The following is a 17,336-nucleotide window of genomic DNA, read 5'->3' as shown; positions in this document are numbered from 1 at the left end:
TTGATTCCTCTTTCATTCTGGTAGTAATTCTCGGTCAAAGTTGAGGACTACTCACTCATTAAGCTCGGTAATTGTGAAGTGCCAAAACATGTACAATCCCTATGGAGAAAAAGTGCACCTTTAATCTCATGTCATGTGACCACTGATGATGTCGTGATGATGCACCTGTTCTGGGACCCTCTTTAAATGGTGGAGTATGAGTGTGCACAAACATGAAATCAGTTAGATTTGTAGCGTTTTTCCCCCTTGTAAAACAAGAACCCACTTTTATTGCTTTGGCCTTCTTACCACATTCCTCTGGCAGACTTCTGGTCTCGGATTTGTTACTTTATAATTAGATTTACCCTTGTTCTTCTGGCCTGTGTGCCCAACCATATTTTTACCACTTGGTCATTTTTAGCCAGTCTCATCACAACCACGTTCCAAGCAACATCTCAATGTGCAGTACTCCCACTCTCTCTTGCACAAGCTGTGAAATAGTTTAAAATAAAAGTTCCTTTCTCAAAAGTTATTACATGTTGTCAACATTGTTCCTTTTTATACAACACCACTAAAGATTAACCAGCGTTCCAAAGTGTGCCTGTTGAAAAATGTGTACAAAACTTATGGGAAAAAAATAAAATATTTAAAAATCAATACAAAATGAGTTGATGACGTCATCATTACGTCATCTATTTTATATTAATCTTGTATCAGGGTCTTTGCTGGCTATCACTTTGTCAACAATCAAACATCGCAAAGTAAACAAAATTGTGGCTCGAAAACGTGTACAATGACAATGGGCTGTAAACACGTATGCAGAAAAACTGCTTCTTTAAGTTCATGCCACGTGATTTGCGTCTAAACTGAAGAAATATTATGAAATATTATTTGATATTCTGCTCTTGGGTATATTGGAAATCGAACGGAAAGGAAAATTTTTGTCTGATTTCTCTTTCGTTCTGGTAGTCATTCTCAGTCAAAGTTGAGGACTACCCACTCATTAAGCTCGACAATAGTGTGTAGTGCAAAAAGTGTACAATCCCCATGGAGAAAAACTGCACCTCTAATCTCATGTCACATGACCACTGATGATGTTGTGATATTGCACGTTTTCTGGGGCCCTCTTTACGTGGTGGAGTACGAGTGTTCACAAACATGAAATCAGTTAGATTGACCAGCGTCCCGAAGTGTGCCTGTTAAAAAATGTGTACAAAATCTACGGGGAAAAATTAGGTACTCAACAGTCAATATAAAATAAAGTGATGACTTTATCATGCCGTCATCCATTTTATATAAATCTTGCATCAGGGTCTTTGTTGGCAATCATTTTGTCAATGTTCAAACATCGCAAAGTTACCAAAAATGTGGCTCAAAAACGTGTACAAAGTCAATGGGCTATCAACTCATTTGCAGAAACACTGCTCTTTAAGTCCAAGTCACGTGATTTGTGCTTAAACTGAACAATTTTTCTGAAATATTACTTCATATTTGGACTCTTAGGCATATTTCAAATCAAATAACAGAGCGTAAAGTACCCAATTTCTCTTTCGTTCTGATAGCAATCTTGAGCCGAAGTAAAGGACTAGTGTTCAGTAGAAAAAGTGTACAAAAGCTATTGTGAAAAATTCAAAAATCAATATAAAATAAGGTGATAATGTCATCATGACATCATAACTTTGGCAATGATTTTATTTCAGGGTCTTTCCTCGCTGTAACTTTGATGACAATTGAACATCGCCAAGTACCCGAAATCGTGCCTTGAAAATGTGTACAGAGTCAATGGGGCTGAAATAAATATTGAAAAATCAATAATAAATCAATTGATGACATCATCATGACATCATAAATTTGGACGTATCTTTGTATTGGGGTCATAGTTGGCTGTAATTTTGGTTACAATTGAAGATTACCAAATCAAAAAAATTGTGTCATGAAAACGTGTACAAAGTCAATGGGCTGAAATAAATATTAAAAAATCAATAATAAATCACTTGACAATGTCATCATGATATTAATATTGTATGCACATCTTTAGACAAGGGTCCTTCATTGATGTAAGTTTGATGAAGATCCAAAGTTGCTAATTGACTAAAGTGGGTGGTGGAAGAAACGTGTACAAAACAAAGGCGGTATGAGTCCTCCTCCTCATCATCATCACCATCAGAAGAAGAAGAAGAATGACTTTTTTCGTAACTTGCAGAAACGCCAATAAACAGGATGTGCACTAACAGAAAAATACAGGGGAACTCTGAACTAAGACTGTATTTTTATACAGGAACTAATCCTATGGAAAGATGCTTACAAAAACTCTAACAAATTTCACCTTCTGCCACAAATGCAAAGTGTGCGATGTAGTCCATTATTATGTACACCTTTGCTTTTGCGGTCATTCAACATGGTGATTCAAAGATATCCCATGACTCTGTTAAAGTCTTGAGGCCATCTGGTTCCACGTAAGCATTATTTTTATATTCAAAGGGCAGGAACCAGATTTGCTAGAAGTTTTCTTCACAACATTTCCGAGTATAAGGGTTGTTATGTAGAGAGTGTCGATTTTAGGACACCCCCATTTTTTTTAAAGTCTTCACTTATTTTACATTGAATGACTCACCCCGCTTGCAGAAATGGAAGAGTCCTGGCTGAGCAGTGGACAGGGGGGTATTGACCTCGTGTGGCTGTGCTGGTCAATTGTGGCAGAACCTTGCAAGTGAACAGCACAGGCATTCAAGGTGTCCCTTTCTGCCCTCTGTTTTACAGGTATGTACTCATTTCCTTGATTTTATACATTGATAATCAATTAATAGAAATGTAGTAAAGATGTTGAACTTGTGAAAGTTCCATTCAGTTCTTGAACAGATAACATTATTGAGGGATTTCTATTTGTGATATTAAGTTTTTGTTCAAGGTTGATAACACTGCCTTGAGGATTCCTTCACCTTCTTTAGACTGTATTTAAGTAAAGTTTGATGGAGACTTGAGGAAAGTTGAGAATAGTTTAGACCATGATGATAAGAGTTCTCATCTCAGTGAAACTTGTGTAATACACATTATAAACTTTAGAGTGAGAATGTTCCCTTTGATCAAACATGAATAAGTGAAGTGCCAGTTATTTGACAGAAGTGATTTCATTGCTAGAAAACTCAGATGAATAGAATAGTTCTTGCTACTGATATTGTTTTCTTTCTAATTTAGAATAGACTTAAGAAAAGACAGTTTCAATCTAAATTTAATCCAAGTGCATAAATTGGATGTGAGTGTAAAATCATGGTACACCATACCACACAGGCACAGTGTAACTTAAGACCATGGAGGAATGGTAAGACAAGGCGCATAGTTTGTGGTTTAGCCACAGTGTGGTTTTCCCAGGAATAGACAAAGGGTTATTAGCTACTGCTCAAGGAAGGGCACTGCCCATGCTAGCTTGGAATACACTCATGTTTTGGCTTGTTATGCACAGACTCCCTGTTTGGTTGTTTTAAAGGCAAGTGCCAGGCTAGGAATGATTTCTCAGTGGAATCAGGGCCTCGGCTGGTGGAATTCTTAAGTTGTTACAGTGCACATGCATGGTAGGATTCCCACGAGTGTTCGTCAACCCAAGTAAAAGGACCAAGCCTTGAATATTTAGTTATTCAATATCATTGTATGTAAAGTTTAAAGTAACCTTTCTTTTGTTATTAGCTATACAGCCACATGATTGATTTATTGATTAAAATCACTCGTGGCAGACCCTTGCAAGTGAACAGCACAGGCATTCAAGGTGTCCCTTTCTGCCCTCTGTTTTACAGATTTCAGTGCCAGACACACCTAGGGCTGAAAGAGAATATGACCGTACTATTTGAACCGGCAGTCAAAACCCAGTTGCCCGAGGGTCTCCAAGTGGACGAGGCTGTAGTAAATTTGACCCCAGGTAGCCATTGTCCCGTCACGATCCGAGTAATTAATACCACACACCCAAAATATCATATTGCGCCGACGGAGTCTCTTGGGGCACCTTCAATTGATACACTCGATCCACCCATCGAGCCCTCAATGCTCCACAAATGGACCCCATGTCCTACAAGTCCCAATGGCCAGCCTCACATTGCAGTGAATAGTGCATCGTTAGAGAGTGATTGGCTTCCTCCAGTGAACCTCAGCCATTTGACGCAAGCCCAGAGAGCTGCCACGGAGGACTTGCTCCGTGAAGAGTCATCCGCTTTGGCCAAGGACGAAAGCGACCTAGGCTGTATACCGGACCTCCAGATGAAGATCAAGCTGCGTGATGAAGAACCTGTGCGGAAGACTTATATGTCTATGCCACGTCCACTGTACCAGGAGGTCCGCACATACCTCGCCGACCTAATAAGTCGGGATTGGATTACTAAATCCACCTCGCCATATTCATCACCAGTGGTCTGCGTCAGGAAGAAGGACGGTAGCCTGCGACTATGCATTGACTATCGGGACTTGAACCGAAAGACCATACCTGATCGTCAGCCAATCCCACGGATTAAGGACGTGCTGGATAGCTTGGGGGGCAATCGCTGGTTTTCCACCCTTGATCAGGGGAAGGCGTATCACCAGGGTTTTATGACTGAGGAAAGCCGCCCCCTCACAGCATTCATCACGCCTTGGGGACTTTACAAGTGGATCCGCATCCCGTTTGGGCTAACGAATGCACCCGCAGTCTTCCAGAGGTTTATGAAAACCTGCCTAGATGGCCTCAATGGGGAAATTGCGATGACTTACCTGGATGATGTTCTAGTCTTCAGGGACGACTTCCAACATCACCTTGATCACCTGAGGCAGGTTCTGAAGTGGTTGCAAGCCCATGGTGTTAAGTTACGGCCCACGTATCGCAAGACCCCTTTACGACCTACTGAAGGTGACACCTGGTGTTGGGCAGTGTGACCAGAGGACAAACCTCAAAGGAAAGACCAAAGGGAAGATGAAACCAGGACAGAAGCTGTCGAAACAGAAGGTGGACTGGAAGGACCATCATCAGAGTATCCTGAAGAAGATCCTTGGCTTCCTCATGTCACCACCTATCATGGCATTCCCCGACTACAATGAGCCATTTGTTGTCCATACTGATGCATCAAACGACGGGCTTGGAGCTGTGCTATACCAACGACAACAAGGGAAAATGCGAGTCATCGTGTATGGGTCTCGAACACTTAGTCCAGCGGAGAGGAATTATCACCTACATTCGGGAAAACTTGAATTCCTAGCGTTGAAATGGGCGATAACTGAAAAGTTCAGGGATTACCTTTTCTACGCTCCAGAGTTCACGGTCTACACAGACAATAATCCCTTAACTTATGTCCTCTCCACCGCTCGACTGAATGCCATGGGACATTGGCGGGTGGCTGAGTTGGCTGATTTTAATTTCAGCATAAAGTACCGTCCTGATTGGAACAACGCTGATGCAGATACGCTATCAAGGTTACCTCTGGATGTGGAGAAGTTTATGGATGGCTGTACAGCTGAAGTGACCTGTCAGGACCTTGACACCACCATCAATGCCATACAAGCCCAAGGGAACGGCACAACCACGTGGGCTGCAGCCATTGCAGTAAGCCCAGCATCCTCAACACCCACTGTGAGTAGCCAGAAAATCAGTAGGGATGACGTCAAACGAGCTCAAGCAGAGGACCCAGCTATTGCCCGTGTGATCTCTTACGTCCAGAAGGGCCTGCGGCCACACAGGAAGCAACAAGCGCGGGACCAGCCAGACACAGTTGCCTTGTTACGTGACTGGACCTATCTTAGTCTTGATGATGGACTACTCCTCAGAAAGAAAGGATCCCGAACCCAGGTGATAGTTCCACCACGGCTAAGATCAATGGTCTACAAGGAGCTCCACGACAACATGGGGTACATCAGCACTGCACGTGTCCTGGACCTGGCCCGAGACTGCTTTTTCTGGCCCCACATGCAGCGGGACGTGGAGGAGTATTGCATGAAGGTATGCCCCTGCCTCAAAGACCGGAAACCTGCCCGGCAGACGCGTGAGCCCCTTGGTACGATTGCCACTGCCACCCCCTTTGAAGTCATCTCCATCGACTTTCTTCATCTGGAGAGAAGTAAAGGAGGATTTCAATACATCTTGGTAGTAGTTGACAATTTCACAAGATTCGCCCAAGCATATGCAACCAAGGATAAGTCTGGCAAAACCATAGCGGAGAAGATCTTTAATGACTCTGTCCTGCGCTTTGGCTATCCCCATCGCATTCAACATGACCAAGGCGGCGAATTTGAGAACAAGCTTTTCAAATGTCTCAAGCAACTTTCCGGCGTGGCCAATTCCAGAACATCACCCTACCATCCTCAGGGGAATGGCCAATGCAAGAGACTGAATCGGACACTTCTGGCAATGCTAAGGACACTCACTGAGGAGCAGAACGCAGATTGGAAGGAGTCTCTTCCCAAGATTGTCCATGCCTACAACTGTACGCCGAATACCGCAACTGGTTTCTCGCCGTTCTTCCTCTTGTACGGAAGATCGCCCCGCCTGCCAGCTGATGTTGCCTTTGGCCTGAATCCCAACACTGGAGAAGACACCACAAATTATAACTAGTTTGTGAAGAACGATAGCTGCTCGTCATGCTGCTAAGTCCACTGGGCGCGGGAAGATGTACCATGACCGCAAATCCTACAGCTCTGTCCTGCAACCTGGAGATCGGGTACTGGTCCGGAATGTGGGCAGACACGAAGGCCCCGGGAAGCTTCTCTCTCACTGGAAAGACAATGTCTACGTCGTTGTTTGCACGGAGAGGAATGACTCACCTGTGTACGAAGTACGTCGGGAACGGGGGAACAGCAAATCTTGGGTCCTGCACCGAAACCTTACAACAGCATGCCTTACAACAGCATGCGCCACAACAGCATGCGCCGGAAAGAAGATCCACAGTCAAGCAACACCAAGCGGAAAAGTACACCTAAAGAAATTCCCAACTGACGGCCACGCCAGATTTCTCATCTCAGGTCAGATGACTCTAGTTCTGATGAGGAATCTCCTCTTGTTCTTCTTCCTCAAACTCGGGGCCAGCAATTCACCGATACTCAGACGCACCAGGCGACTCTGAATCCTGCGGCAGTACCCTTTGAACCAGCAACAGTGGAGGACGTGGTTCAAAGCACAGTGGAGGACCACTTGGATGTGGCTGGCGGGGAGATTTTGACAGCCAGGGACCATCCTGAAGATTGGCCCACCCTACCAATCCCCTCAGAGACCACCCAGGATGTAGTGGCTGATGGGAACCAACAGCAGGCCGATACCTTGATAGACCCACCAGCAGGGCCTGACGTCACAGTGGACCCACCTGCCCCAGAAGATGTGGACCCGTCACAGCTGCCAATTGGTGATCATGGTGCACCGCCCCTTGACCAGCTAGCACCAACTGATGACAGGCCACACAAGTTTAAAGTAACTTTTCTTTTGTTATTAGCTATATAGCCACATGATTGATTTATTGATTAAAATCACTTGTGGAGAACCTTGCAAGTGAACAGCACAGGCATTAAAGGTGTCCCTTTCTGCCCTCTGTTTTACAGATTTTAGTATTGACCAGCCTCAGTCGTCCTACCTGCATCTGACAGTTATCTTCTGTTTATAAAAGGGATAAGGTGAAATACTGGCACTGGCAACAAGGCCGTTACTAATCAACACTGAAATCATGCTGCTAATGTGTCTATTCGTGAATCTGATGAATGAGAAATGCCAAGGATCACTTGCGAAAAAGACATACAAAATCTACAACACAGACAGGTGCAAAGCCGAGGCACCCGGCAGGTAGTGGTTAAGTACATGTCACATGATTTGCGGTCAAACTGGAAAAAGTTATGAAATATTACTTGATATTTTGAGTCTTGGGTATATTTGTAATCTAACGAAAGGAAAACTTCTGAATTCTCTTTCCTTCTCATAGTAATCTTGAGCTGAAGTTGAGGACTACTCATTCATTTAATGAATGAAGAAAAATGTGTACTAATCCTATGGAGAAAACTGCAAACTTTTATCTCCTGTCACGTGACCCCTGATAACGATACTGTGACAATTGTATTTTGACAGCCCCACAGGTTGTTGGACTACCTATGCTCTCAATACAAAGTCATTCAGATGTATGAATGCACCAGTCTTTGACTTGAGAAAAACGTGTACAAAACCTTAACCTATGAAGAAAAAATAAATATTCAAAATTCAACAATAAATCACCTGATGATGTCATCATTTGTTTTTCATAAAATCTCTCTAATTGTTGTGCTAAGAATTTTGACCTAACATCCACCGAAACAGGTCAAGAACAGTGTGGGAGTCTGGCTGTTGAAAAACTGTACAAAACCTATGGGGAAACTTAAATATTCAAAATTCAATAATAAATCCTGTGATGACGTCATCATGACAAGTTTCTTCTAGGACCATCCTTGGATCATTTTCTGAAGATCTGCTACATTTGAAGTCAATCAAATATATAAAACTACTACTATAAAATACATAAAAAGATGACTAGTGGAAGAAAATGTGTACAAACCCTACAAGAAAGAGTCTGAAAAAACGAAAAGAACAAAATTCTTCCAAAAAAAAAAAGTTTCACCAAAACGCCGAAACAGCTAAATGACATCATTTTGCACAGGCAGAACACTGAAGTACCATCAGTGAGCTAAAAAACTAACAAAATAACTAACAAATACTAACAAGGAAGGCATGATTGCATAGATATTCAAAGATAGGTTGATGCATATTGCCTAGTTAAAGTTTTATTGAGCTACCTGGAAAATGGACCCTTAAAAGGCGGAGGGTCAGTCATGATATGGTGGCCTAACAAACAACCCATAAGTTGGAGAGAATTTGCTAGCACTCTTCGCCAACATTGATTTTGTTCAGTGACAAGGAACAATTCATACAGGTGACAGCTTCCACATGGGGACAGCGTGCCATGCAGTTGCTCAGGGATACTCAGGCACTCAGATTAGGGAAACTGGGTAGGTGGCAAACAGACGCACTAAAAAAATACAGCTGCAAGTAAAGGATTATTTGCAAAATTGGGCTCAGTCTTTATGCTCCTTTAAAAATTCTGTCATTTTTTGGGGTTGTATTTGGTGGGAAGCCAAATGGCCCAAAGGTACAAATTTTGTGACAGGTGACTTTGCCTCGAATAAACAGGTTTACAACTGAACAAATGAATGACATAATTTCTTGACTGTTATTAGGGTATTAAAGTGAAGAATATTACATTTTATGCAGGGTGTCCCAGTAATGATACCTTGATGGTATCCCTCCTGTAGTGCATGACTGAACACAATGTCTTGAAAATGGGGCATCCGAACTCAGTTGTAGCACTTTGGATAAACCAGTGAATGAAGTTGTCCTCTGGTATGCTTGTCCTGGTTGAAAGTGACAACAAAAGGTCATGTTAGTGAGGGAAGATTGCCTTTTGTCACTTTCAAGTTATGCAATAATTTGGTTAAATGTGTGGACTTGCCCCAAGGTAGGCCAGCGCAGTGTTAAAAAGTTCGAAGCAGGACAGCAAGTCCTGAGATTGCTAAGAAGTCACTGGAGTCAGCAGCAGACAACCAGAAGATAACATGGTGAAAGATCTACCCCCTCTACCCGGAGAATGTGTCCTTGTTTGCAACAGTGGTCTGAGAGGGCAGTGTAAGATGAGTAACCGATGGGAGTCTGTTCCTTATGTTGTTGTCCGGCAACCTCATCCAGTCATTCCTATCTACGAGGTGGAGCAGGAGCAGACCAAGAAGCACAAGGTTCTTCATCGTAATGCACTGACTTTGTGCAGGTTCAAGTCTTCCCCAGAACCATCCCTTCTCTCTTCACCTGATGTAACCAAGGAAACAGATGGTCCAATCCCCTCCAGCAACCTGAACCCAGATGCTCCAGTCTTCTGCGCCCACAATTGGCTCATACCGACGGTCAGTACACCAACTGGGCACAAGTTGCCGCCTGTCCCACCAGTGAGAATTTGAGATCCACTCATACAGCTCAGCGCTGATACCATTTCCCCACCATCACCAGTGTAACCCGTGGTTCACATTTCAAAATAGCAGGAACCAAATTTCGTATTCATTTAATTTCCTTTAAAAACAAATATTGACCTCACACAATTCAGGATTTACGCACAAAAGAGATTTTGCTTTATTGGAGGGAATAAACAAGCCAATCAATATGAGAAATATAAAGTGAATCCAGAGAACACCAATTCAGACGGCCATAAATTGAAATAGGAGATTCAAAGAAAATACAGGATCCTGTTAAGGAGTAATCTCAAATCTTGTCTGGGAAAAGTTGAGGATAAACTGCGGAAAAGTGTTGCGGTGGAATGTTGAAGGCTTCTGAAAAACTTCCTCACAATCTTCCCGGAATGAAGCTATCAGTATTTGTATACACTCCCCCCTACGGTTTTGGCCAGGCAGGGCACTCAAGGACACCTGTACGGTTTTGATGACAGAAGAGCCACAAGCAAAGGACTGCACTCCTTACAAAGAGCTTTTTAAAACTTCTCTATCTGTATCATTTGGAATAAATATACATCAACCCTTTCATAAAATATAAAGCTTCTTCGGGTTTTTGTCTCCGGTAGGAAAGCTATGGTCTTACTTCAGGCAAACACAAATTTATTTGTATTTAATATGGCAATGTTACTGCACAAAACTACAGTGAAACCAACACGACGGCCTACAGAACTGCATCATATGTTTGTGCTACACGAGTAGTTGTTTTATTTCTACTCTTGGTGATTGCTTCAGGAGCTAACAGCCTTCATCCGGGTTCATCAACTTTTGTTATCACATTTGCAAGAGCTCCCGAGAGCTGAAAATAATGTCAGGATGAGACGATTGAGCCCATGCAGATTTAACTACACCATGATCCCTACAGGGAAGTGGTTAAAACTTGAATATATATGTTTTCTCATCCCCAGGCATGATCCACCAATAGACATAACTGTATATAATGATGTACACGCGGACCCTGGCCCACAACATCTGCAAGTATACTCTGAAGCCGATTGATCCTGTAAATGCCTGAAATCGATAAACTCTGGTTTGGAAACAAGGAGTGACGGTTTTGAAAGTCATCTACAACCAGGCCAGTCTTGTATAACATATACACGAGTTGAACTTAATGAACTCAAGAAGAAAGGCAAGTTCTTGAATAAATCTGATTTTGACAGATTTAAAGCCATGGGGATCAATAAGTGACGACGTGGCCATACAGGAGGGAGACGACTGGCATCTCAGTCTAGGATACCTGTATATAATTCGGACTGCAGTGGAATCAATCCAATAGACATTTTGCCATGTTCCATGCCATGACCATGATACCAGTTCCTATCATCAAAAAACGGTCAGCCATGAACTTGACTCTGAACACTGGAACTCAGATTTGTATGGGCCTTGGACACTTAAAAGCAATCAAAGGAATTAAAATGATGTGTTTAAATGTACGTTCTATTTTCCCTAAATTAGGAGAATTACAATCAATGGCTGAAGAAACACAGGCACACATTATTGGATTCGTTGAAACATGGTCAAATTATTCCATTTCTAACAACAAACTTGAAATACTGGGTTATGTATCACACAGAAAAGATCGCAAACCATTTTGGGGGTGGTGTAGACGTCTATATTAAGGAATGTGTGCAACATAAAATCATTGTGATTGAAAATATGGATAGGATCGAGTCATTGTGGTTTGAAATACAGTTGCCTATGACTAGGCCTTGGTTGTAAGTTTTGTATAGCGACCTCCGAGTGATGAAATATTTTGGAGAATTTTTCTGTTACTCTTGATGGTGTCATGGGCTTGTATGCCTCTCAAAACATAGTTGAAATATCTTGTCTTGGTGACTTCAATGTTGATTACTTGTCTACACATCTAACCAATGTATAAGGTTGAATAAATTTTCAAATGAGTCAGTTAATTAATGTTCCCACCAGAATAACTTAGCAGAACTCATCATGTATTGACCACATCTGGACAAATGATCCTAACATGTACTCTAAATGCAGAGTTTGCGATGTAAATATAAGTGATCATTTAAATTACGCTGTGAGAAAGTCTGTTAAGGGTCCAACCCGGCACAAATTTATTCGTACTCGTTCATTGAGGAACTTTAATGGTAATCTTTTTGGACAAGATCTTGCCAATTTACCCTGGTGCTTGTTGAATTTGCCGATGGTCCTAACATGGCTTGGAATGTTTTTAAAAAACATGATATTGAATATTGGTGACATACATTGCCCTGTAAAACTCTGAAAGTTCGAGTCAAGAAAACTGATTGGATAAATTGTGATTATCTCAAGCTGAGGCGAATATCGATGAAAGCTAAGCATATCGCCAATAAAACCGGCAATAAGGTCCACTTTAGGCATGCCAATGTACTCCGTAACAGGCTCAATAAATTGGGTGATAAATTAAAGAGAGACTATTTTGGAAATATGCAGAATGCCAAAAAAATGTGGTCTGCAATTAAAGAGGTGTTGCCAGGTACTAAATCTATATTGAATTTTGTTAAGTGAAAACTGGCAACAGAAAATTGACTTGGCTAACCGTTTTAATAAACACTTTGTTGATGTGGGAACAGCTCAGGAAAACTTGTTGAAATCGGGATGTGATTTCACTGTTGATAGTCATAATACGATTGATCAACGGTTTTGCTTTTAGCAGAGCATCAACATATGAAGTGCTTAAGTTATTGCAAAAAACCCCTACTGGAAAAGCTTATGGTTCGGATGGTATCAATGGCCGCTTGTTGAAAGATGGGGCAACAGTTTTAGCTGAACCTTTGGCTTACATTTTTCAATTAAGGTTGTCAAGTGGAGTGGTCCCGGGTGACTGGAAACTGGCCAAAGTAACACACATTCATAAAGGTGATAGTACGTTGGATTGCAACAATTATCGACCAATTTCTGTTATCTCAGTTGTCAGGAAGATCTTTGAACATGTAGTTTACAACCAGCTTTTTCATTTCTTAATTGACAATAACGGTTTAGCCTTGCAACAGACTGGTTTTAGACCTTGCTGCTCAACTACCACTACATTAATCGATGCTTCTGATTTTTTGTTAAAAGCTTTTGATTCTGGCATGTTAACTGAGCTGTTTTTTATGTATCTGTGTAAAGCTTTCGACACGGTCAATCATTCTATTTTACTTTTTAAAAATGCTATCTATGGGAGTGGATGGAGTGGAACTTCATTGGTTCACCTCCTACCTTTCTCTGAGTAAACAGGTCACAAAAATTTGAGATGTCACTTCTGATACACAATTTGTTCAATTTGGAGTTCTGCAAGGCACTATTTTAGGCTTGGAACAAACTGTTTGTGGCATTAAAGCATCCCATCCAAACAAGTTTAGGTATTTTTAAAAATCACCTACCTGGAATGTTTTATTGTAAATTTATAATTGATACTCTGCTTACTTTATATTCTTAGCTTTCTTTACTCATATTATTTCAACTATTCTTAGTATTTTTTATCTATAGATACGTAGTTTTACCTGGTTCAATTTTAATTCTCTTTTTCTCTTGTCTTATGATTGTTTACTGGGACTCATAGGAGAACATTTTTTTTTAATGAACTGAACAAGTGACCCAGTATAAATAAGAAATAATAATAATAATAAAGACATTAACAAGAAGAAATAATATACAGGCCCCATATTTCAACAAATCTTGCTGTAATATCTTTTTTATTAGACAAATAAATCATGGTTTAATATATGGAAAGTTAAGCATATTGTTGCTTTGCATTTTATTGTCTCTTGATGTGAAATACTGCAAATCTGTTATTACAATCATGATTAGACAATTCTGGCTGAGGAACCTTTAAAAATATTAAAGTAAACACTCCCAGTTTTGAATTCAGAAGTGATTGGATATGGAGGAACATGTATAACAAGGGGCAGAGGTAACACAACTTTTACATTTAACGAGCAAATGAAGCAAACTAAGCAGAGGGACTGACAAAGTCTATTTTTTTCCAAACAAGGATCTGATTCAGTCTTCAACACTGAACACATGACCACAGAGAAAGTCATAATTTGTTGAATGACCCAAGGTCAGTCTCTGGAAACTGCAAACCACTTAAAATACTGACCACCTATTACAAGCCCACTGGTAATGTAAACTGACCTTCACAGTAAGTGATCTATTAATGCAAAATTCCATAACTTCCCCTCAATAAATGCACAGCTACTTGCGGGAAAATTGTGGGGAAAGGATTCACTCTCCCTACAGTTTTACCGCAACTTGTCCCGGACGAGATTTGAGATGACTCCTAAGTTAGAGTACACTTTGAACTCAAGGATGTAGAGATGAGTTGTGACGAGTCATTCCAAGGTGGGAGAACAGGAGTCCGTCATGTTGAGTGGCCAGTTGACAAAAGTGAAGAGCAAAAGTTTAGCAGAAGAAATATAATGCAAAGGAATACTTGCAGATCTTTCAAGATTGATGCTAGTGATTAATGCCACAGATGCCTTGGTGTACTTGTGCTGTGTTTGCAAGTCACAATAGCTCGGTGACCGGGATAGCTGGGGACAACTCTTCAGGCAGACTGTAGATACTCCCCTCCAGACCCTCTTTAAGAATATGCAGTTCAGCAACTCAGAGAGCCAACACTCATGAACATAAGGGGAAGACTTGGATTTTTAGGTCCTCGGGTCCAAATAAAAATAGTGCAGAGCGCAGACAAAATTCAGCAAGCATGTAGTCAGCATGATGGTAAAGTTTGGAATGCCAAGCTTGCCAAAACTCTGGGGCAAACTACCACCCAGAACATGCCCTTGCCACCCACATGACTAGCTTACGCTCCCATTGGACAACTTAAAAAATGTCACACGATTCCAATACTGATTCGTCATTCAGTATCTAGGCAGATGAGGACTTAGCAGGAGTTTATGGCTTTCACAGCTGAGGTAAGGTGTGAACTACAACTAGGGATAAAGTGTCCCAACATCCCAATGATCTCCTGTAAAATTTACTGGGAGTGTACACACTGGTGTACTAGTCAGAGATTAAAGGCAGTGGATACAAAGAGCATCATGTGATCTTGTAGGAAAACAGGAACATAAAGATAAACTGATGACACAGCAAGTTATTTGAAAAAAAGGAATACTTATTTAATAGATCAAAAGTTCAACACTGGAACACCGCTTACCAGTTGAAAAGTCAAAAGCTCAGGAAAGAACAATTTAAGTATGCAAAAGAAAACATAGTCATAAACAAATAAAATTTGAAATTATAACCCAAGACCTCTTTTGGAATGGGGTTACATCAGCTCAGCAGCCTCCAGTCCCCTGAAGACGTCTTGCAACCCCACCTCTCAGGCGAGTAGATGCAGAGACGAGTGTACAGCCCTCAGCAGAGTTGGTGACATCAGAACTAGTATGTGTGAACTCCCCCGGCCATGCTGGAACCTGTGATGAGGCCGAGATCCACGAGATCTACCTGCAGGAAAGCTCCAGAGCATTTACTGTACTGACGACACTAAAGAACACTAGTGGACATTAAAGCTATTCCACATATTGGCAAGGACACCAATAGAGTTGGACAATGTAAAAGGGGTCCCCATTTAAACTAGTTCTATTAGAACCCAAGCACTTTTTGCTTTTTTGCTGTTGGATTTTCAACTTGGTTTTCGGCTTGCACCATTAACCACTACCTGCCGGGGACTCCGAAATTGGAGCCGTATGGTTTATATGTGTGGCCGGGGTCTCCGAACTCGGACAAAGGAAACAGGGCCCTGTAACAAAAGACCGTACTCTGAACAAAAGACCAGGCTGCTGGGCATTATCAACATTTTTCACTCTCAAAAGTGGGGATAATCCAGCGTTGTTTTGAAACCGTATACCAGGGTTTGGGGCATTGAGAGCAAGTGGATTACCACTGGGGACAAAACCGCCGCAGCGATGAGCCACACAGCACCGCTGCACGCTAATCTGGTCCCTGTTGAAAAGAGGTCAGCAGTGCACTGAGCCAGGTTCGTGAACAAAAGACAGTTGTATAACACCGCACAATCTGGACTCTGTTTACAAGGCTGCAGGCCTGGCTGAAATATTTGGGCGTCAATGAAGGTCACCTGTCAACTTACAGTAGTGCCTAAAGATTACTCCGTGCGGCTATAAACGACTGTTAAATGGAATGATGAATTGTTGAAGGATTTTGAAAATGGAAAAAATGACAGTCATGCCGGCCCAGCATCATCAACGTTGAAAAATGCCCTAGCACGAAGTGGTTAACACCTGTGCTTACAGCAGACAGTGAGATCCCCTTCTTGGAAGTGGAGTGACCCTCGATGGAGTGGTGCTCTGGTCCGGGTAAAAGTTTGGATTTTGTTGGGTTTTGTGAGTTGAGTTTTTATTGTTTTATTGTTAGTTGTTGCACATGCTCTGCTTAGCGCCACCAACGTTACGATGTATCTTATTTGTACATGAAGACATGCACGCACACATCTCTGGGTTGCAACCCTATGTGTGTGACCCTGCCACTGATACTACACATGCTGTGTGGCCACCAGGCCCTAAAGGTGAGGGTATGGCAGGTTACACTGTGCATGAAAATTATCAACCACATGGCATTTGTCTGGTTTCCAGCATTCCGTATTTAGTATTGTGTTACAGGCTATGGGTGAGTGTTGCATCATCCTGTGCATCCTACTACAATGCAACGGAATTTTTTTTATAGCAAAACCATTACATTTTTCAACATATTAAAAAAGTTGGTCAAAAAACAGTCATGTTGAACCAAGGGATTTCTACAGACAAAAGAACAACCCTTTGGTGACATATCTAAGAAATAAAATGAAACATTAATAAGCAATTTTACAAAAAAAATCCTTTCTGTTCATGGATTTTAGGGGAGTCACAAAAGAGGCAAACAAACGGTAAGCACATTCATTACACAGGCTCGTTTGTGGGATAGAATGCACTGTTACGGAACCAAAGTATAATTTCGTTTCTGATGCCATCTACATCTATACCATCTACATCTAGATAAACAACTTAAGTGCTTATTTTTACGAGAAAGAAACATATATGTAATCATTGCAGATATCGTACAACATGGGAATGTAATTGTGGACATAATTTTTCCTTTTTTACTATTACATACACCCTTTTTTTAAAATGGAAGTGGCTCACAGACAGCCGTTAGCACTTGGCTCTTGGACTCCCTCCAGCCCCCCCCCTCCCCCAGCAGTGCCTGGGTGGATATGCCTTAGACATGTGGTGACTCCCTTATTGGGGGGGTGGGATAGTGTGACCAGTGGACTGTTAATAGGGAAGGGAGCAGGTGCTAGCCTGGGTTGGAGCTTGGTCAGAGTGGTTTTTATCGCTTACAGCATAACCACCCTTCTTAGTGTT

The 17,336-nt window shown here is 41.7% G+C and overlaps 1 protein-coding gene across 8 annotated transcripts in view; it reads right to left on the bottom strand.

Moving 5' to 3' along the window:
• The window catches only part of LOC110989242 (uncharacterized), a 515,163-nt gene that overhangs the window by 135,131 nt on the left and 362,696 nt on the right, over positions 1–17,336 (bottom strand). The window lies entirely within an intron of this gene.

Source organism: Acanthaster planci, linkage group LG06 (genome assembly GCF_054643075.1).
Source record: "Acanthaster planci isolate LZ-2023a linkage group LG06, COTS_SCS, whole genome shotgun sequence".
Lineage (NCBI taxonomy): Eukaryota > Metazoa > Echinodermata > Asteroidea > Valvatida > Acanthasteridae > Acanthaster > Acanthaster planci.
The sequence above is the reverse complement of the archived record's forward strand: the minus strand, read 5'-3'. Positions and strand labels throughout refer to the sequence as shown.